The 22665-nt window shown below is 44.9% G+C and overlaps 1 long non-coding RNA gene across 2 annotated transcripts; it reads right to left on the bottom strand.

Annotated features, from left to right (window-relative positions):
• Nucleotides 1-527: 527 nt before the first annotated feature.
• LOC120371175 lies at nucleotides 528-12401 on the bottom strand. 2 transcript variants are annotated; one of them, XR_005584183.1, is made up of 3 exons: nucleotides 12351-12401; nucleotides 11755-11909; nucleotides 528-1158 (listed from the first exon to the last, which is right to left on the bottom strand). It is a non-coding gene; the product is annotated as an uncharacterized LOC120371175 (long non-coding RNA). The 2 variants fall into 2 exon arrangements; XR_005584184.1 differs by lacking the exon at nucleotides 528-1158 and adding an exon at nucleotides 6801-7295.
• Between the last annotated feature and the right edge of the window lie 10264 nt (nucleotides 12402-22665).

Genomic DNA, 22665 nt, shown 5'->3' with positions numbered 1-22665 from the left:
CCTCCTTCCCTTTTTTTAAAGATGAGCACTATATTTGCCTTTTTCCAATCATCTGGGACCTCCCCTGATCGGCACGAGTTTTCAAAGATAATGGCCAATGGCTCTGCAATCACATCAGCCAACTCCCTCAGCACCCACAATTACAAACACTCTGGCCCTGCATGCTGATCTGAGCGGGCAGACATGCACTTCGGGGTACCCCATGGCAATCAATGCCTGTGGGCCAACATTTACCAGCACAGAGCTCCATTGGCTTCCATGTTTGTATGTCAACATGTGCCTCCATAGACCCCGGTTGACTACAGTGCCTTTATTTCAAGGACCTGTGTACTCCAGGACAAGATTAACCTAATTCTGTGGCAAGGTTCCTGCATTCTGCATGAAGCATGGGAATTCTGAAGTAGCTCCATTAGCATTAGAAGATGAGGGATTTTAAGGAATGAATCATGAAAAGGAATGATACGTTCAACACAGCAGCCCCAGTGTTGGTTGCTTTGATATCAAATTTGATTTATTTTACCCTGTTCTCATATTTTGTATTTTCAAGACCCTGCAGCCTTTAGCTACGACAATTCATTACTGCACCATGGAAGTGGTTGCGGGGGTTGGTAGCTGGGTGAGATCACAGTAGGATAAGCACAATGGGATAAGAACAGTAGTTGGACATTTCTACTTAAAACAATCAGTAGTGAAATAGTTAACAATGTTATTTAAACTGTCCGCACACACACCCGCACACACACACACAAATGCAAAATACACTCATTCCCACATGCAATGCTGAAGATGAGAAAAATCCCCAGGAACACCAAAATGTCTCAGATCTGCCACAACATCTGGATTTTCTCAACTATATTCTATTTTTAATCGATTGTTTTGTTAGCAACACTGAGTCAGCACCCCACAGGGCTGAACGGGGATGGATCACACTGCACACAGCAGTTGTTGTGTGCTGTCTGCGGACTCACTTCGACAGTACTGCGCTGGTTTACACTCCAGTTGCATTGTCATGGTTTTCTTCACAACCAGGAGGCTAGAAACATAGGGTGAAATCCTAGTGTTATTGAAATCAAGGGGAGTCTCTCAAATATGGATTTCACCCATCCTTTTATTTTTAAATGGAAGCTGAGATTCTGGTGCACCACTGGGCAGCAAAGGCTGTAAAAGAAGTAGATTCCATAGGGTGAGAAATCATGTACTGTACCACATATAGTAAGTGTGTGTGTGTGTGTGTGTGTGTGTGTGTGTGTGTGTGTGTGTGTAAACCATACACTGTATATGTATATATGACATAATGACAGAGTTTTCTTATCTTCTAAGAAAATGATTTAGTCAAGAAGCTTTTTATTTCGGACTTAATTATTTCTATTCAACTTTCTTCTTGCCTACCCCTCCTCTCTTCCTGGGGTTTTCATCAGCTGAGTTCCTATTGTAAGATTGGCTCTAGTTATGGTGCAGTGGTCTGAAATGAACCAGTAAACTGGGGCCTAAATCTTTTGTGACTTTAATGGAAGTCTTTTCACTGACTTCGTTGGATTGGATGTTTCACGCTTCATAGTAATTACAGGGATCCCTGGAAAACCAAAGTTCATGTTTAGCTATCATAGGTTAAGCATGATGGAATTTCCTGTCAGCTATGTTCTCCAGATTTCAAGTGACTACAATAATCCTTCAGTGGCATTACACCAAATTCCCTTCTCAGTTATACTGATGCAACTCCACCCAGATCAGCTCTGTTGAAGTAACTGAAAAGAGAATTTGGTTCAATGTTTATAGACATAAATTACTCTGAGAAAATGGGTCTTTGCTTGATTTCAAGGAGAGTGTATTAATGTAAATACAATGTATACTGAAACAGAATAGGATATGAATTTAGTTAACACCTTTTATACTTAAGGTATTTCAAATGCTTTAAAGAATGCAGAACTAGCTGCCATCTCAATGAATCAGAACAGAGCAATCAGAACATAATAATGTGCTAAGCCATAGCTCAGAAACATCAGAGACAGTTTAATTGAGTGAAGGATTCTATGGAAAAGTCCTATAAAATATCCCTGTAAAGATATAATCTTTTAAAAGGTATTTTAGACCATTCTTTAGTGAATTACACCCTGCTATAGGAGTTTTTAGGGTGATTTGAGAAAAAAACCTATGGAAAGCACACAATTATTAGTTAAATTCTTTGTGTACTTAGCAGCAAAGAATCCTATGGCACCTTATAGACTAACAGACGTTTTGCAGCATGAGCTTTCGTGGGTGAATACCCACTTCTTCAGATGCCATCTGAAGAAATGGGTATTCACCCATGAAAGCTCATGCTGCAAAACGTCTGTTAGTCTATAAGGTGCCATAGGATTCTTTGCTGCTTTTACAGATCCAGACTAACACGGCGACCCCTCTGATACTTTGTGTACTTAGAGTAATTTCGATAGAACACTGTAACATTTCTACAGAATAATACTGGTTTCATCACATTGAAATGATATAAGACCTTTCCATATCAGTTATTCCCAGATCTTTTTTAAAAATGCAGTAACATCTTCAGTACACATCTAGGTACCTACCAGAGACAGGTGCTAGGGATTTGGATTATGAGTCTATATCCCTTCTATGGGACTTGAACCCATCACTTTGGTGTCAAAGTTCGAGTGCAACCTAAGTTGAAACCAAAGTAAAGGCAGCGGGCTGAAATGATACAAGTTAGCTTTGAAAGCAGAAGCCTGCAGGCAGGTCAACTTAATCCAACAACCTTTCTAACCTCTTTCTCTGAACTGGTAACACTGCCAGAGCTAATGCGCTCGGTCCCAGAAGTTCTGTCCCAAAAGCAGTATCTCTAGGAGTCAGATCCAAGCTTGGAAGTCACAACTAGACTGGCTGAGGCTGGACCTTAGTCCCAGATGTATCACCTTCCGAAAGGTAATACCACTAGAAGTGATGTCAAATCCAGGTAGCTCCCTCAACACTCAAGAGTGGAGCTGGTCAAAAACTTTCTGGCAAAACTACTTTTCGATGAAAAATGAGCTTGTAACAAAAAATGGCAAATTTCAAGGCAGGGAAGAGGAGATTCTGTTTTTCATCAAAAATGTCCAGGTTTTCATTTAAAAAAAACACCTGAAAACCAAAATGCCAATGAAAACAAAGAATTTCCCCAACCTGCGCTACTCAAGAGTAAAACAACAGTTGTTTGGAAATGGGATGGCATGTGTCAGCTGAGGACAGCTGTGTAGACTGGATATTCCAAACCATGTTCTTATCTGTGTCTAAATAAAGATAAATCCCAAACTGAGCCAAAGCCCCAATGGAGCTGAGCCCGTTTACACCAGCTGAGAATTTGTTCCCAAGTCTCTTCACTCCACCCCTTCTTTCTACCAGTAAACTTCCTCATATTAGGAGACAACTACCAAGAGATGAGGGATGATTCCTGCCTATTATAGTTGGATCAACCTCTGCAACAGCTGCCAGAGATCATAAATCACTAGATAAAATCCTGGAGCTTCGAATCATTGTCTTTTTAAAAACTCATCCAGATTTTTTAGTGTCTGAAGCAAGTTATAAAATGGTGGTTGGGTTGTTTTTGTGTCTTCCCCCCTCCCTCCACAGTTTAATTTCTAGCCTTGTGTCCTTCTTGTTCCTCATCTGCTATATATCTTCCTTTTATTGTTTCTCCCCCCTCCCCCCTTTGTTTTAATAACTATTTTACTGTGGATTCTTGTAAAAACAGCTGCTGTAGCTAGTAAAAAAAAAATTCTCTCTGGAAGCAGATGCCCTGGCATTACTTCAGCTGTAATCTGTTAGATTTATAATTCCTCTCCAGTTCAATATTGATTCAAGATAAAGCAACTCAAAACACACTGGCACTCACAGCTTTTTGCAGTTTTCCTCTATCTTTCTTCTTTTTCTATTGTAGCATGTTTTTTTTTATTTTGCTTGACTCAAATTCCTTTAAAAAAAATATGATGGAGCACACAACAAAACCTCCATTCATCCCAGCAAGAAGCAGCGCTGTGTGAGAGGAGCAAGTGTGTTTCTGTTTGCGAAAGCGCCAAAGGATGTTGTCAAGTGCTTTTTTTATCGTTTTATTTTTTCCTTTCCATTGTTTGTAACATCCTCTGCAACAATTGTTAATTTTCTTCCCTTATACTTCATGGGCCAAAAAAATTTAACATAGATCCTTTTGTTCTCCTCCTTTATACACCAGCTGCCTAGGTGCTCTGGGAGTAGGGTTTGTAGAGCTCTTGCAGATACAAGATAGTGTCATTAAAACAGAGGTATTGCTTCACTGTTTTTATTTGAAAAGCAGCTTTGGCTAGTGGTTAGAACAGGGAACCCTCAGTCAAGACTCCCATGTTCTAATTCCCAATTCTGCCATCGACTCGCTATTCAATGTTGAGCAAGTCTGTTAACCCCTTTGTGCCTCAGTTTTCCCACCTTTAAAAAGGGAATAATAGTGGTGTTCTGCTTTAGTGAACCGCTTTGATGTCTCGCAAAGGAAGGTGACCTAAAAGAATTAAACATTTATGAAATAGCATTACTACTTTTTTATTAAAAGGAGGGTGCACGTTGCTCAGTGAAATAGAGGGTTTTTTTAAAAGAAGATATTATTCCTATAAGAGAGCCTGTTCCCCACCAGACTGTGGGAGAATTAAGCCCTCTGCACCAGTCCCGGGCAGTGCAGCTCCTATGGAATCATTCTGTTGTGGACTTGCCTGCATCCTACTTGCCCCAAGGATCCTGCAGCGGGGGCGGGGAGGGGGAATGCAGTCTCAGGCTGTATTAACATTTTGGCAGCTTTCCATGAGGTTTTTGGGTGGCCTGGCCTATCCCTTCCTCAGGTTTGGGTCCCTGAATCTAGGCCGGGCTTTGATTTAGTCTTCATGGGACAGCACCATGGATGTAGCTTCCACACAGGAAGTGGGCATTCCAGGATTGGAGGGATCCTCCATGCAAGTTCTTCAGGGCAGGCACTGTTCTGTGCCTGTACAGCTCCTAGCACATGAGGGCCTGGTCCAGGACTGGGGCAGCTAAGCATTACAGTCATACAAATAATTATTAATAACAATGTGTGAATCAGGATAGGCTGATTTTCCCCCCTCTGGAGTCACTATGTTGTTATCAGGATATTTATCACCACTTCATGATCGCGTGTCCTAGGAGGAGGCCATTGGGTAACAGCTGCCAGGTAACCCCTGTGCGAGATTTCATCCAAATCAGGCAGCTGCTTGGAAGTGGATTTACACCTTTTTTCAGGCTACTGTATGATTTTAAATGACACGCCCCAGGAAAAGTGCAAGGAGGTCCCACGGCATTGCAGAAAGGAGTACCAATGTAAGAGCCACTGGTGTCCTGAGGGATGCGGTGCATTCTCCATCACTCCGAGTCTTTCAGTCAGGATCGAATGTCTTTGTATACGATGTGCGTTAGCTCATCCAGAGGTGACAAGCTTGATGCAGGAATCACTGGAAGGCATCAGGAGGTCAGACTAGATGGTCATAAGTGTCTCTGCTGCCCTTAAATCCATGAGTCTCTGCCAGCATTGTAAGGACTGCAATGCAATAGGAAGCTTTTCGGCAGGCTAGCAATGGGTTTGGAAAGTAGAAGCTTCAGCATTTCTGCACCCTTCAAAGAATGGATGCCAACAGCAGCTCAGACTCTGCCGGGGACCCACCACTGGCTTGTTGCCCTCAGCTGATTCAGCTAATGAACCTGCCCCCTGATTGTGCCCACTGGAGTCTTCAGCCATTTTAAAGGGCTGGATCTCCGGCTGCTCAGTAGTGTTCCATGCTCCTGCTCTCAGCTTCTTCCTTGTTCCTGGCTCCTGCTCCTGGTAATCTCCCCCTCCCCGGCTCCTGCTTCCTGGCTCGTGACCCCAGCTCGCTCCCTGGACTTGGTATTAGCTCCTGATTTGGGCTGTGGCCACTAGGCCTGATCATGTCTGCGCCAACCACTAAGCCAGCTTCCTTCCCTGACCGTTAGGCAAGGCTGCCCGTAGCCCAGTCCTTAACCCCTTCTTTGCACACTCCTGGGCTGAGAGGTTATTAACATCACTATCCTGCAAGCACAAGAAGCCTGAGTCCCAGAATATTGCTTCTGTTTCACAGCTCTGAGCTCAGCTCTCCCCTCCATTACAGCAGCTTTTCACCAGTGTGATTCCATTAATGTCAGTAGAGTGTCTCCCGATTTACCCCGCTACATATGAGAGCCATATCACACCAACAGTCAGCTACGCAGTGCCAGGCATCAGGGCTTGCTTTAAGTGTAAGGGCACAGGCAGGAAATGTTTTTCTTAGAGTCAAAAAATCCCTTAGCTCACCGGCCTTCCCGCTCCCACTTGAAGCCCCCTTCACTGCTGCCTCCTTTGCGTGTTCAGGGACTACTTCATGCTTGGCCCTCCCTCCCGTCCACTGGCGCACCCACTGCCTGTGTCCAGCAAAGATGCAATCAGATTTATAACACCCATGATCCCTACAGAGCTTTAATTTGGGTATCACACAGAACCCTCCTTCCTTTCATCTTCATCACTGAATGTAGCTCTCATTCTCGAACTTGAAGACATTTTCAATTCCTTATATCTTCTCCCACCCTCCGCAGGACCTTCTCCAAGCCTGATTTGCCTTGTGCAGCCCTCCACGTCATAACCTTCCAGTGTCCCTCGTTTTGATGGACCTTACTTATTTCATCCCCACAGGTCCCTATGTTCCTGTATTGTTTTATATTCAAGTAATCCACTAGACTTAATAATAATACATTGCCAGTAACTTAACCGTCTTTATTAGATGCATAGTTAACATATATACAGAGCATCTTAACTCAGGTCAATCTATCCATGTAACCTAAAACCAGCTGCCTTCTCCAACCCACACCCTGAAGAATCTATTTATTCTTTCTAAACTGTGCAAACATTGTTGATTAAGTTCAGCAGTTCAGCAAATTTTTCACTGCTTTTTTCCAGATCGAAATTTGTCTCTAACAATCTTTTTCTTCCACTGATACCTCTTATACCCATCACAATTTGATCTCGTATCATTGACTCAGATTCTGGGAATTGCAGGTCTGACTTGTTATCTTTAGGTCTGTTACAAATGATTCAATAGTCCCTTCCGCTATTCGATTTCTTCAGTGAAACTCAAATATTTCAAAAGTTTCATTTCTTTTTGGTAAACAGTATTCCTGACTTTTTTTAAAGACAAACGCATAGTTCACTAACATTTAGCTCAAATGACTTATACAATGAAATTGCTTCGGTTCCTGCAATATTCAAAGAGATGGCATCTTCTTTAGGAATAGATCCCGGGGCCCTTAAAAATAAATAAAATTCTTGTTTACACCTTTTCCAATTTTCTGCAGCATTTCCCGACCGGGGCTCCCAGGGGGACGCAGACCAGGTAGAGCAGGGGGGGCGCGGACAAAAAAGTTTGGGGACCACTTGGTGTAGACTGTAGGGGCAATAGAAGTTGTTGGTTTTGTGCAATGCAAAAGGCTCCCTGTGTGCGGCTCGTAACAATGGCGGCAGGACTTGGCAGCTTCAGTAATCTGGGTTGCCACTCTAGGGACCGCAGCCCACTTCACTTTTACAGTAACACGCCCATACAAGGAGGTGGGAATCCTTGATGAGTGGTGTTGAGAGATCCCTGGGGAAACCAGTTTATTAATAATTATGGACACTATATTTTTTCTTTCAAGAAATAACATGCACACTTTCTCCCCTAGGGAGGTCTTCTCTGTTCCTTTCTTCCTCCCTGCTAATTCCAGGTATTATTCCATGTTGCTGTTAATCAGCCTTGCTTTGCCTTTTATTTATTCCGATGGCTGGCGTTTCCAGCCAGGGCTTGCACAGCAAACTGGCTGCTGCAAGTGGATGGATTTGGTTACATGATTCACAAATTGCACCTACAGGGAACAGAATTGACTCTTTCTGCCTTAAAAGGGAAAACTTTCCAGGGAAGGCTTCCTGGGCTGGTGAGTTCAAAATGCACAGCTACCCAATCTTAATTCCGGGATTTGGCAGTTGGCTACAGAATGATTTATTGTTATCCTAACTTGATTATTTGTCTCTTGCCTTCAGGGTGCCAGGGAATGATGTACTCAGAGGCAGCCAGGCTGCATACATAAGTTCATGACAGAGATTCATTACTCTTATTGTCTACACGGTCACAGTATCAAGTTGTTTTGACTCCTCTTTCTAACAATATTTCAGACAGATTATTCTGCCTCAATCACTCATTCTCTCTCTGTGTACCCCCGGCCCCCTTTGGGCCATGTGAGGGCTGAGAATTGGGTCCCTGTTAATCCCCGCTAAGGGCACTGCAATCAGCGTAATGCAGGGATTGTCAATTATTTTTTTGTCAAGGTCCAAATTTCTTGGGCAAGGTATTGTCAAGGCCCAGGCTCTAGAGAAACATTTTTCACACCACAATAGCAATAAAGGTAAGAATAAGTAAATGAAAAGATTTTGCGGTCCATTCAAAAGCGTCTGGCGGTCCGGATTTGCCTGCAGTTCACCAGTTGACTACCCCGGTGTAATGTGACATGACAGCTGAGCAGGGAAGACCGAAGGTTAGCAAGTTAAGACCTGCTTTCATTGGCTGCGGGGAAAGAACTTTTTGGAGGTCTTTGGCTCTTACAAGCGGAATGAAAAATCAGCTTGTTGGCTCTGCTTTGGGCTAGAGCGAATACTAGCGTGCCTCTGAGGGGAGATGCCTGGGGCCCAGTGCAATGCTTGGAGTTTGATAAATAGTTGCATTTTCCCCCCTTTAGACAGCCCAACAGCAGAGCAAGATCGCTTGCGCTTTCTCTGTCAGAAAAACACGCTCGCCTGTTCCAAATTTAAAACCATAAATCCCAGCGCTGACATCTTTTTCTAATTTCCATTGAATTAAGCCTACAGTTCCCAGATTTTCCACTCAGCGTAGCTGGGCAAAGCAGATTGAAACCTTCAGGAAAAGCCTCCCATCGTATTTTGCTTTATAACATCATGGATAAAGGGGTGATGGATCCAGAAGGAGGTGTCTTTCCAAATTCGCCGCTTGTATGATTTTAATCACTGTCATTTTGAAGCAGTTAAACATATTGCATCAGCTCCAGCCAGGAGATCTGACAGCATCAAACAAGTTTATTTAAAAAATTAATCTAGTTTTGAACAAACTTAATGGCACTTCTTGACTTTTTCAGTCCCGTTGTTAGGAGTTTGTTGTTTACCAACTATGTACAAACATACAACACATACCTACATTTTAATCTGTTCAGCATTGCTCTGCTGAGGGGCAGTGTAGCAGGGGGGTCACCCCGCTCCTGCCCTGAAGGGCTTAAAACAGCCCTGGGAGAGAGCTGTAGTGGGGGAAAAGCTGGGCTGATTGGGGGAACCAGCCGCAGCTGGGGGCCATGCCCCAATCAGGCCACAGCTGGCCCTATAAGAGGGAGGAGGGCCAGGCACTGAAAGAGGCACACTTGCTCTAGTTCCCTAGAGAGAGAGGGGCCTGGCTGCCTGGGAGCTGAGCAGGGTACCTGAGGTGGAGCAGGGCTGGGGAAGGGCAGAGGGAGCTGGGGAGCTCCAGCCTAGCAAAGCCCCAGGCTCCAGGCCGAGTTAAGGGCCCACAGAAGGTACGGGGGCTGCAGAGGGCAGCCCAGAGATAGGCAGAGGCAGCTGCCAACCCCCCCTTGCCGATGATGAGTGGTTCACAGGCTGCCGTCTGCCCCAGGGAGCGGGGGCTAAATGGAGACTGGCAGGAGCCACTGAGGCAAGGTGGAGACAGGGGGCTGGGGTTCCCCTGGGAGGGGACACCCAGAGGGAGGGGGTACTGCGGTGGGCAGAACCCCTGGGCAAAGGGCACCAGGGTCTGGGAAGGACATGGGACCAGCAGTAGGCGAGACGCCGCCCTGTAGAGGGCGCTCCAGGCTGGAAAGAGCTAATTCCCGAGACGGCCAGCAGGAGGCACCACGCTAGTGAGTCATCGCCCCGCCACAGGCAGCAACATGCGAATTGAAAATAGCCCCGATCATGCTGTGGTCAGTCCAACAGTTTGCACCTCACATTGCTCTGGTGATCGTGCTGTCTTTGATGTCCCTTTGCCATTTAACGACCTAGCCAGTCAGGTGCCAATGCTTTGATCTCAGACGCATCCAAGAAGTTTTTTTGTCAGCTTTCCTAAGAAATATTGAGCAGGTACTCAGCACACTTACTAAGGAGACCATTGCTTTTCATGTTTCTGGCTCCATTATTCTATATTACACCACTCCAAGCCTGACAGTCTGAACAGATTAAACTGAAATTGAATAAAGACATCCATTTCATCAGGAAAACCTGGGGGAAACAACTGATAGCATTACATCATCATCCAATAATGCAATCATAAAGTTGAATATACTCAAATTGGCCATCCTTCAAGCCCCAGAAGAAACTCTAGGTAAAACTCAAAGATGTCACCAGGACTGGTTTGATGAAAACACTGATGAAATCAAAGATCCACAAGGAAAAGAGTGATGCATTTATGTCTTGGCAAAATGATAAAAAAGCAACATAAAATAAAGACAAGTTCAAGTGCCTGCAAGCCACAGCTCAAAGCTGGCTTTATGTTCTATGTGATAACTGAAAAGCAGAAGATATACAGCATTACACCAGTACTAACAACACAAAGTTGTTTTATGACTCCCTGAAGTCATCTATGGTGCATCGAAATTGGGACCAGCTCAAAAAGTTCAGATACCTCTACCTTAATTAAGGGCAAGAGAGGACTCACTGACAGTGCAGCAATTTACTGAGCTACTCAACCATCTTTCTACTGGCAACCCACTGGTGACAGAGGAACTGATCCAGCACCCCATGCATGAAGAAATTGCACAGTTACCTACCACAAAGGAAGTGCAAAAAGCTATTAAAGAAACAAAGTCAGGTAAATCAACAGGGAAAGACAGTGTACCAGCTGGAATCTATAACCTTGCAGGCCCTAAAACTGTCAACTATCTACATGAAATTATTAAGGATATCTGGGAAACTAAGAAAATTCCTCAGGATATCAAAGATGCAATCATAGTTACACTATACAAAAGACACTATACTATAAAGATACTATAAAGACAACAAATCTGACTGTGGCAACTACTGGGGTATCTCCCTGCTATCTGTAGGTGGTAAACCCTCGTCTGTATTTTGCTCAATCAGCTTCTTGAAACAATGTCAGACAAGCATCTACCTGAGACCCCCAATGTGGTTTCAGATCAGGTCAGGGCACCATAGACATGATTTTTGTTGTGTGGCAGATTCAGGAAAAATGCATTGAATGAAACATGGAACTGGTAGGCTGTATTCATTGTTATACAAAAAGTATTTGATACGGCAAGTAGAAATGGCCTCTGAAAAATCCTAGAAAAGTTTGGCTGCCCCACCAATTACTTAACATCATACGTCAATTCCACGAAGGCATGATCAGTCAGGTACTCCGCTGGTGGCCTCTCTAAACCATTCCCCATATCTAATGGGGTAAAACAAGGCTGTGTGCTGGCACCGGTCACTTTTGGCCTCTTCTTCGTGGCTTTTCTGAATTATGCAACGGACAACCTTCAAAAGGGCACTGAGATAAGGGACAGAACTGATGGGAAATAATTCAGTCTCCAAACCCTTACTGCAAAGACAAACGTCCTCGAGTAACTCATACGTGAAGCCCTTTTTGGAGATGCTTGTGCTCTGCTCAGTCATAGTGAAAATAGCCTACAGTTTATCTTTGATAAATTTTCAGAGGCAACTAAACAGTTTGGACTCACCATCAGCCTGGAAAAAACTGCAGTCCTCTTCCAGCTGGCCCCATCAACCACTCCCACTGAGCCAAACATCCTCGTTGTAGATGGTAGAGAACTAAAGAGTGTTGATCACTTTGCATATCTTGGCAGCACTCTTGCATATCTCCAGTGATGCCTCTCTGGATCAAGAAATATCAAGCAGAATACAAAAGGCAAGCCAGGCTTTTGGAAGTCTTTGCCATAGGATACTCAACTACCACACCACTGAACTGTCAACAATACCGATATGCAATGCAGCAGTGATTTTATAGGGGTTGAAACATGAACAGTTTATTGCTAATGTGAGGCAACTTGAAACATTTCATATGCCTTGACTTCACTGTATTCTGAAGGTGCACTGATGAGATAACAACATGTCAAACATTCACCTCCTTGAAAGAGCAAAACCAACCAGCATCAAGGCAATGATCATCGAAGCTCAGCTTATATGGACAGGTGCTGTTCTCAGAATGGGTGATGACAGATTCCCAAAAAAAGTCCCCCGGGGTGAGCTAAAACTCAAAGTGCAGGAAGGGCAGTGAATGTAAATGTTTCAAAGACACCCGTAAGCAGAATCTCACCTCATGCAGTATAAATATTGATAACTTCAAAGCCACAGCCAAGGATTGAGCTAAACAGATAAAAATATTAGATACATGTTATAAATGCTGATTGAAGAAAGGGCCGAGTGCCATGCCGTATCCTCAGTGGGAGCCTATACCTTCCTGTCTGGCAGCAGTATAGGCTGCATCTGCATCACAGTGGCACAGTTGCACACAGCAGCTGTTCCACTGTAGTGCCTGCACAGTAGGTACAACCCAGACTCACAAGAAGCTGTGTCATCCCTGCCCTGAAACCTTGGGTGCCTTACAATGCCTTGCTGAAGTAGTTCCGACCCGGGCTGCTCACAAACAGCCTCCAGCACGCAAGCAGCCCCCTTTGTGTAACTGCAGCCTGCCTGTCACACTCGGGTTGCACATTGGCTCTCACCAGCCTGGGTTATACTGCAGGGTGACCCAACACACACACACACACACACAGAGTCCCAGCCCTTTCCTGGACAGTACAAAATATTTTAAGTCCATTATTCCTTAAAGGGAATAACATGCCATCTTATCATCTCAAATAATTATTTAGACACTTCAGTTTAAAAACACTGGATGAGATAAAACAGAAAAACAAGTTTATTAGCTACAAAGAGAGAGATTTTAAGTGAGTGCAGGTAACGAAACATAAAAGTCAGAAATGATTAGAAGAAAAATGAAGCTGTAATGTTTACTAATGCCTAGCTTAACAAACTGGATCAGAGTCAAGCAAGGTTTCTCACTACATGCTTTGCTTTCAGCAGTCGTCCTGACCAAACCCTGTAGGACAGGATCCCTCCCCCAAAGTCCAACAAATGCTTCCTTTGCCTCTTCAGGTGCAATTAATGTAGGGGAAAGGAGGGGGGCATTTATCCCTCCTTTATATAGTTTGCCCCCTCTTGTAAAACATTTCCAGCTAGGCACCAGGAGACAAAGAATCTATGTGGAAGGATGTTCCGTGATGGCTTTTTCTCACCTCTTTACCCTTTCTTTGTTTCCCTTCCTACTTGATGACTCTGTTTACTGCTTATATGCAAATTAAGCAGAGCCCATGTTCCTTTGTTTGGGTCAGACCTGCTTGCCAACCTCTGTTTGGGCAGGGCTGTAGGGTTTGGGACGTGTGTTAACATCATACAGGGAAATCTTATAACTTTACATTCAATGTTGCTCCACATATTTAATCAGGACGATACTGACCAACAAACTATCAGTTTTCAAATGATCCCTTACAAGATAAACTTTGTTCAAAGATGATTGCAATAGTGGGTAGGATATGAAGATGGGTCTATTCCGTCACAGCACGTCCTCTATGACTCCCCATGCCCAGTGAGATCCTGGGGTGGCACAGACAGGCCCAAGAGGGCATAGCTCTGAAAGAGAGAGCATGAGAGGAAAGGCTGCTTTTCAGCCAAGCAGTGGGATGGGGGGAAACCAAGAGCTGCAGCTGGAAAGAATAGGTCAGACGCAGCAGGAAAGAAACAAATGAGGCTACGTGCTAGGAAAAGCCGAGAGTCACACCCAGCTTTCAGGACAGTGCTGTGATTTATGAACTTCTCTAGCAGTGGGAGGCAGGCTGGAAGAAAGAGCCTGTTCCAAGTGTTGGAATCCATGCTTCACAGATCATCTGTAGAGCTGTGAAGGCTGGCCCTGAGCTCTGGCCAGCTGGGGAACAAGCAGACCGAAGATACAGGCCTTTCCCTCCCTACCACCCAGAGCCCGGGTTGGCTAGACAGCTGGTAGGAAAACCCTCCCCTACTTCCGGCTGCTAGCTCTCCTCTGAGTGGGATTGCTGTTTGAGAAGGGACTGTGTGAGCTGGGTGAGTGTCCCTGCTATTGGACCGCAGCAGGCCCAGAGTCGGAGCTCAGGGCTGGGGACTGGCCCGGGGAGCAACCTGTCTGTGTGGCCACTGTGAAGAATCAGCCAGAGCCCTAAGGCAAGGAGGCCCCTGCTCAGCGAGTGAGGGGGCTCTGTTAACTGAGAAAGGTTTGTTACTAAAGATGATGGGGTGATTCCTGGGTGAATTTCTGCCTCCCAAAGGCCATAGGAGGGGTCTCCACCCCCAGGCAAGGGGCGAGAGCTTGGAACTAGCTACCAGCCGCCCTGCTGCACATGCATGACGTTCTGGAGTCACGGGGGAGAGGATGAGAAAAGGGGGCAGTTAGGACTCAGACTATGCTGAGGGGAGCATAGGGAGCCGGAGGAAATTAAAGCAGATGCGCTGAAGGATTTGGGGCAACTTCACACATCACGGATGTTTCCCGAAATCTCCCCTTACGACTTGGCTTGGGGAGCCATAAACACAGAAAAAGCCAATAAACAAAACCTGCCGTTGGAATGGAAAGCAACAAAGTCAGATAGGAAGGCATAAAAGTCAGCTGAGCCGCCTCAGTGAGGAGGCCTGGAGTTGATTTGTAGGAGCAGCTGTAACAGGCTTGGATTGCTCTGCTTGTCTTGGCTGTTCACTTCCCCCTGCTGTCGCAGCCAACACGCATTAGGAGCTTCCTTCAAACATGGGTGTAGCTGCCTGCCGCCTTCACTAACTGCATTAGCTACCATTGCTCACAATCCAAATCCAACGTCCAAGGGACGCTGAATGGCACTTTTCCATTCATTCCAACATGAGTTTTAACGAGGGAGTATGCTCAGCGCCCAGCCCTCTCAGCTCGTTCTCAGAGCTCGGTCACTAGCGGTCAGCAGGAGAAAGCTTCTAGCTAGCACACTGAGGGCTTGGCTACACTTGCGAATTACAGCACAATAAAGGAGCCCCGGGCGCACTAGCTCACTCCCCGTTCACGCTGGCAAAGCACGTAGAGAGCTCTGACTCCACAGCTAGAGCGCTGCTGGCACTCCACCTCGGCGAGAGGAATAACGCTTGCTGCGCCCCCGCTGGAGCGCCGCAGTGCCACTGGGAACGAGGTGTGGCATTACTGCGCTCTGATCGGCCTCCAGAAATGTCCCATAATCCCCTTAAGTCAAGTGGCCACTGTTGTCATTGTTTTGAACTCACTGTAGGAATGCGGATATGCCCTTTGAAAGCGCCATTTCTGACAGCCGGCTGCTTATCTGCTCCAAGACAAATCAGCCATGGCTGTGGAATGCTGTGTGTGAGAGAGAGAGGGGAGGGGAGAGAGGGTCTGCTGCTGTCTGAACTTACAAGACAGCATGCTGACATGCTCTCAGCCCCCCAAAAACCCACTCTCTCTCCCCCCACCTACACACTCCCCACCCCCCTCATTTGAAAAGCATGTTGCAGTCACTTGCATGCTGGGATAGCTGCCCATAATGCACTGCTCCCAGTGCCGCTGCAAGTGCTGCAAATGTGGCCACGACAGTGCGCTTGAAGCTGTCAGTGTGGACAGACTGCAGCGCTTTCCCTACTGCGCTCTCCGAAGGCTGGTTTAACTCAAAGCGCTCTACATCTGCGAGTGTAGCCATGCCCTAAGCATCCCTACTCTGCTTCAGCGTTGTTATGACCAGCACTGGCTCAGCTAGCAGCTACTGGAATGGTTTATGATTATGGGTGCATCCACTTTCTTTTCCATATGCTTTGCAGGCTGCAGTTTAAGAAGCAGTTCCCACTTTTCACCTCCATACTTCTATTTATTTTATTTTATATGCAGTATGAAACAGAGAGCGAGAGCACATCTAGCTCAAAGCACAGGCCACATCTGGTCTCGGTGCAACAAACCAAATATTACTAGGACAGATAAAGAATGGGATAGAAAATAATACTGATGCCATTCTATAAATTGCTGGCATGCCCCCAGGTGGAATATTGTATTCAGTTCTGCTCAGCCTATTGCAAAAAATATATAGCAGAAATAGAAGGGGTCCAGAGCTGGGTGATGAAAATGATTAGCTCCAAAGTGTGAAGATATACGGGATACCATTCCTCCAGGGTCAGAGGCCTGCAGCTGGCTGGCTGGCTCATTAGCTCTGACCACTGCACCTGAGAAAAGAGCTGGAACTTAATTAGCTGAACTTTATAAAAGAGGGCAGCAGGAAATGGAGCGGGGAGACAGCAATACCTTCCAGAAAGATGAGAGGCCTGGAGCCATGATCCCAATGGACTGCAGCTGGAGCTACTGCAGAGAAGAATTGCTCCAGAAACCAAATGGACAGAAGGGAGATTGTGTAAAGTCCTTTATTACCGAGGCTCTGAGGTAAGAGCCAGGAAAGTCTGGGTTGCTGAAGTGACTGATGTGCGAGACAGATTTGGAGAAGGGATTGCTCGGCCTGCACAGACTTTGAGGGAAGAGTCTATGAGGTTTTGATTTATTTGGTTAAGAAGGCTTAAAATAAAACAACTAGCCCTGCTGGAAACTGCTTCCCTGGATTCTGAGAGAGAGCTCAGACACAATGACCCCAGGGAGTGAGCTGGCTCGTCCAGAGCAAAAAGCTGGTCTGGTAGGAGGAGGGTGCTATGAGACAGGCCCCAATCCTTTACGCATGGAAAGATGCCTGTATGAAGAGCGAGTGCAAAGATCAGGACTGTTTACCATAGAGAGGAGATGAATAAAGGGGGCCATGATACAGCTGTACAACATAATGACTGGTCTAGACAAGGGAAGTCATGTGGTGCTCAGATTTACCGTCTATCGTAGTAAAGGAATCATAGAATCATAGAATATCAGGGTTGGAAGGGACCTCAGGAGGTCATCTAGTCCAACCCCCTGCTCAAAGCAGGACCAATCTCCAACTAAATAATGGGATGTTCAATGAAACTGAAAGGAACAAACTGAAAACCAGTAAAAGGAAATACAGATGTACATGGCATGAAGTTAACCTGTGGCACTCACTGCCACAAGTGTCATTGAGGCTGAGAGCTCAACAGGGTTCAAAAATGGTTGGAGATATTTATATAAACAATATCAGAGGGGTGGCCGTGTTAGTCTGGATCTGTAAAAGCAGCAAAGACCCCTGTGGCACCTTATAGACTATCAGATGTATTGGAGCATGAGCTTTCGTGGGTGAATACCCACTTCGTCAAATATATTTGACGAAGTGGGTATTCACCCACGAAAGCTCATGCTCCAATACGTCTGTTAGTCTATAAGGTGCCACAGGACTCTTTGCTGCTTATATAAACAATGAGAACGACTGTGACACTACGTAGAATAAAAAAATTTAAGAGATGGGAACCTCTGGCTTTGGGATATAAGCCATCCTCTAGCTGATGTGGGAACTGAAAGAAACTTATCCTATGGTTAGGTGTTTCCATAATTGTCCATTACAGTGTTTCTTGCACCTGCCTCCGAGGTAGCTGGTACTGGCCATTGTCAGAGACAGGGGCTGCCATAGCAGATCAGCCCAGTGGCCAATTGAGTCCAGTAGCTTGTGTTCATGTTAATTTGGTCCAGGTCGCTAAGTGGCCTTTCTCCAAATCTATCTGATTACAGTAAACTAAAGGAAATCTTCTCCACTTTCTCCTTTTCCAAGTGATTACTCCACTCATTCTACACATGCAGGTAGGAGTACTGGCACCTCTTATTGTATAAATGTGTCCTCTCATCAGCAGTATGCTTCAGAGGGGACTAAACTAGCAGGATCACTGGGTAAATCTAATTCCTGTGCGAAGGGCTGGACTTGGCATTTCACAAAGGGAAGACAACTGAGCATGTCCTCAGGGTCCAAGACACAGAAGCACAGTCACCTCGCAATAGCAGCTGGTTTTCTTTAGTACCTGCTGGCTGTGCTAAAGCTGGTTAATATTTTACAAGTGCTACAGTATCAGTATTGCTTTTAGCCAGAATCATACCTGCCTCGAGGTACACAAATTGCTAGTAATATGATAAGCTGCTTACATAGGTAACTGATAACACAAATAGCTACTGTCTACAAGCACACAAAGGGTCATGCCTGAAAATTCTAATGTCTATCAATTATTTCCCAGTGCTAAATTACAAGAATAATCCTGTTGTATTGTCATAAAATCCCACCCTATTTCTGTCCTTAAAGCCTGATCCAAAGCCTACTGAAATCACTAGAAAGACTCACTCTGACTTCAATGCATTTGGATCAGACCCTGAGCTGGGATATGAATGCTGATCTCCTGGGGTGAAAGGCCGGTCACAAACTTGGTACGTACTGGATCCCAGATAGGAAATGTTGCCTTCTTTTGGAGAATCCAGCAGTTGCAGTGACACACCTATCAGCAGAGCAAAGGAAACCTTTTCAAGATAGATCAGATATGAGAACATTGTCCAGTAGGCAGCATTAAGTTACCATGTGTGGGAGTGAATGGTGTTGCAACAAAGATCCCTTGCATTCCAAAGCCTCATCTGGAACAAGGCAAAAAGGTGCCAAGATCCAGAGAGACTGAAAAGCTGAAAATGCTTGAGTGCCTTGAAGCTGGCATCTCTGCATCATATTTAAAGAGCAGTCATCTCCAGTACTGACTGCAAAAGGGATTTTGAAGGGGACTAATAACATCTACCAGCTTGTTTGCATGATGGTTCCACGTGAGGCAAGAGAGTGTAAAAGTTTAAGTTTCTGTTGATGTAGTAAAACAGAAACCAAAATCACCAGGCGAGGTCACAGTATACCTTGCTGCCAGGCTCGGGAGAAAATTGTTAGATCCATGTTGGAAAAGGCAACATTTCTGCGTACACTATATGCAAGTCCTGGGAACCTCCCAGACAGTTCAGCTTGTTCACCCAATTAAGGCTCAAGCCCCAAAACTCTGATTTCCCTGACAACTGTAATGGGGTGAAACAAGGCTGTGTGCTGGCAGTGTCCCTTCTTGGTCTCCTCGTTGCAGCCGTTCTGCATTGCGCAGTGGACAACATTCAACAGGGCACCTAGATAAGGTACAGAACTGATGGAAATATTTAAGTCTCCAAAGCCTTACTGCAAAGACAGACGTCCTCGAGTAACTCAGATGTGAAGCCCTTTTTGCGGATGCTTGTGCTCTACTCAGTCATAGTGAAAGTGCCCTACAGCTTATCTCTGACAAATTTTCAGAAGCAACTAAACAGTTTGGAGTGTTTTTCCATCAGCCTGGAAAAAACTGAAGTCCTCTTCCAACCAGCCCCATCAACCACTCCCACTGAGCCAAACAGCCTCATCGATGGTATAGAACTAAAGAGCGTCAATCGTTTTACGTTACTTGGCAGCACCATCTCCAGTCATGTCTCCCTGGATCAAGAAATATCAAGCAGAGTATAAAAGGCAAGCCCAGGCTTTTGGACGATTTTGCTATGGGATACACAACACTACACCACTGAACTGTCAACAGCACTGATGTACAATGCAGCAGTCATAGCATCCCTCTGACAGGGGTGTGGAAAATGGACGGCTTATTGCAAACATCAAGCAACTTGAAAATTTTCATATGCCTTGACTTCACTGTATTCTGAAGGCCCCCTGGGGAGATAACATGCCAAACATTCACCTCCTTGAAAGAGCAAAACCAACCAGCATCAAGGCAATGAGCATCAAAGCTCAGCTTATATGGACAGGTGATGTTCTCAGAATGGGTGATGACAGACTCCTGAACAAATTTTTCCATGATAAGCTGGAATTCAAAAAGTAAAGGAGGGATGGTCAATGAAAATGCTTCAGACTCGTTTAAGCAGAATGTCCCCTCTAGCGGCATAAATATTCATAACTTTGAAGCCATAGCCAGGAACAGACAGTAACGGTTGTAATCACTTTGAAGAAGACAGACACAAAATAACTGATTGAAAAATGGGCCAAGCATTATGTCAAGTCTTCAGTGGGAGCCTGTACTTTCCTGTGTAACTTCTGTTCATGATCTTGCTCCTCACGGATCGGACTATACCGACACATGAGAACACACATGATGTCATGACATCATTGTTGGACGCAACACACCTCCATATACTCCCTTTTCTTCTGAAAGTTTCTGTGAGTTATCACATCTTAGCCCAGAAGTCAGAGCTACCAGGGAGGATCAACATTATATCTTTGTTCAGACAGCTACACTGCCATTTACCCAGCTGTATCTTGCCATTCACCCGATCATTCCTCCACTCTTTTCTCCCTCCTCCTCTCTTCTGTCTTAACAGGATTATTGTTATTGTGACTTCTTTACATAGTATCCTAAGTGTGCCCAGTGCTATGAAGGTCCTTCCCCTGCAAAGCTAACAATCTAGGTTAAGACAAGGAAGACAAAATGGCAAACACTAGATGGGGATAAAGGGGAAACAAGTAGGACAAGGAGATGGTGAGGTGCTGTAGTTTAGGGGGCAGATCCTCAGATGGTGTCAATTATCAATGCTCCATAGGAGGGAACTCCAGCTGAGTATCTGGCCCTAGGCAAACAGGGTGTGGGTGTGTCTTGTGAGTGTCAAAATTTAGCATAACCTTCCAGAATCCAACCAAGTCACAATAACAATCACATGAGGATGTTTCTCCGTCTAAACATATTTTTCTTTTGTTTTCACTGTGCACTTGTGCTGTCTTTCTTCTCCTACAATCAAGGTTTTGTCTTTCTTTTAAAAGACAAATATAAAAGGGAAAGGGACTGACTCTCTTTCCCTGACTCGTGAACACCCGAGGCTGTGGAGCGGACCTATTTTATGAAGGGGAACCTTCTCCCTGCCGAAGCAACCAATCAACAGAGGCAGTCTCTGTGCCATCTAGTCAGATACTTCAGACACCTGCTAGCAGCCACTTCAGCCACGAAGTGCTTATCTAGAAAAGGCAAGAAACCCAGAAATCAAATTTTGCAAGACAGAGCACCTACAAGATGTAGCTGATTAGCTGAGGGAAGGTGGGACTTGTGTCCTAATGGCAGGCAGCTGCTGCCTAGCCCCTAATAAGAAAAAACCTGTATTTAGGTCACTGTTGTGGGGACACTGAGGCCTTGAACTAACAGACCCTAAAAGTCAGAATATCCTGCTTAAAGGGAATTCTACCGGATCTGCTTGGAGACTTCTGAGACAACACGGGCGAATGGTGATTTTTCCCAAATGTATCAAGTCTTGTAATTGAATTTTTTTAAAGGAAGTGTAAGCAACAAAAGCAAAGCAAACAGATTCTATAGGGGCCATTTGGAGCATCAAAGCTTATACCCTACTTATAACCATATCTAATCTCCCTTGATGCCATCTGATTGTTTCTTTAAAGGCCCAGGTGTTTTAGCTTCAACAACCTTGTCTAGTAGGTCATTCCACACATTATGATGCCCCCGCTTGGGAAAGTACTTTCTGACATCTGTTCTGAATTTGATTCTCCTCAATTTCCATTTTATAGCTCCTAGTTCTCTTCCCTCGGTGGGGCTGAGCGTAGTAATTCAAGATGACATTGTCTATATCATTTAAGATTTTATTCACTTCACTTAAATTTTCTCGTAACCAGCTCTTTTTTCCCCTCTCCCTCTTCTAGCTAGCTTCATTGTTATATAATGTTTTAGTGCTGGGTTAAACTTCATTGTCCTTCTCTTTCCCCTTTCAGAGATTTTTTTTTTTAATGGGGCAATCAGTGTTCATCATACTATGCAAATAGTGTCTGGATGGAGAACTTGATCACCTAACTATGCTTTTTCCATTACAAATCAATCTTGAAGACTTCATGGTTGAACCAGTGCCACTAACCTACAGGTCTGTAGTCAAAGAGTTGGAAGAGAAGTAGACATCTCCTGCAATTTCCCTTTCAAAACGGGTAGATGCTGCACAAGATATTTGCAAACATTTGTTCAAAGAAAAGCCACAAATCCGCTTGGATATTCACTTCTGACCAGGTGCAAATGTCTGGGTTCTAAGACCTAGGCTCATCTCTATGAAAAAATTGTGAGCCTACTGACAAGCACAGTTTCAAAGACTTTAAGGGTTTCATGCATGAGTGAAGGGATTGGAAAGTAGCTGGAGGACCAGGATTGTAAGAATTAAGACTGACACTTTCAAGGATGCCCCGGAGATTTGAACATGGGCTTCCAACTCCCTTAGGCAACTTTGAAAATATTAGCCTAAAAGATTGAACGGTAAGTGCATCATTGCAAGAGCTACTGTGTTTCTGGGGTGACTGTACAGCATTCTGGCTAGCTTCTCTCCCTGTTTTGGAATCAATTGGATTCACTCCAGGTAAGGCAGCATCTCTGAGTGCAGAGCAGGTGGACTAAACAAGGATTGTTTGCTATTCCAATCTGAAGGACAGCAACAAGTGGCTTCAGGTTGTTGGGGTTTGTTTTTAATTAAAATGGCAAGGTGAATTGGATGACTTACATATAGGAAACTTCCGATTGGCTTGTACCCAGACTATGCTACGTTGTTAGTTTTGCACAAACACTCATGGCTGCTTTTAAAAAATATAGCAATAGAGCTAAATCAGGCTGATATGTCATCCTGC

This window comes from Mauremys reevesii, linkage group 8 (assembly GCF_016161935.1).
Source record: "Mauremys reevesii isolate NIE-2019 linkage group 8, ASM1616193v1, whole genome shotgun sequence".
Lineage (NCBI taxonomy): Eukaryota > Metazoa > Chordata > Testudines > Geoemydidae > Mauremys > Mauremys reevesii.
Note: the sequence above shows the minus strand (reverse complement) of the source record. Positions and strands in the feature narration are given on the sequence as shown.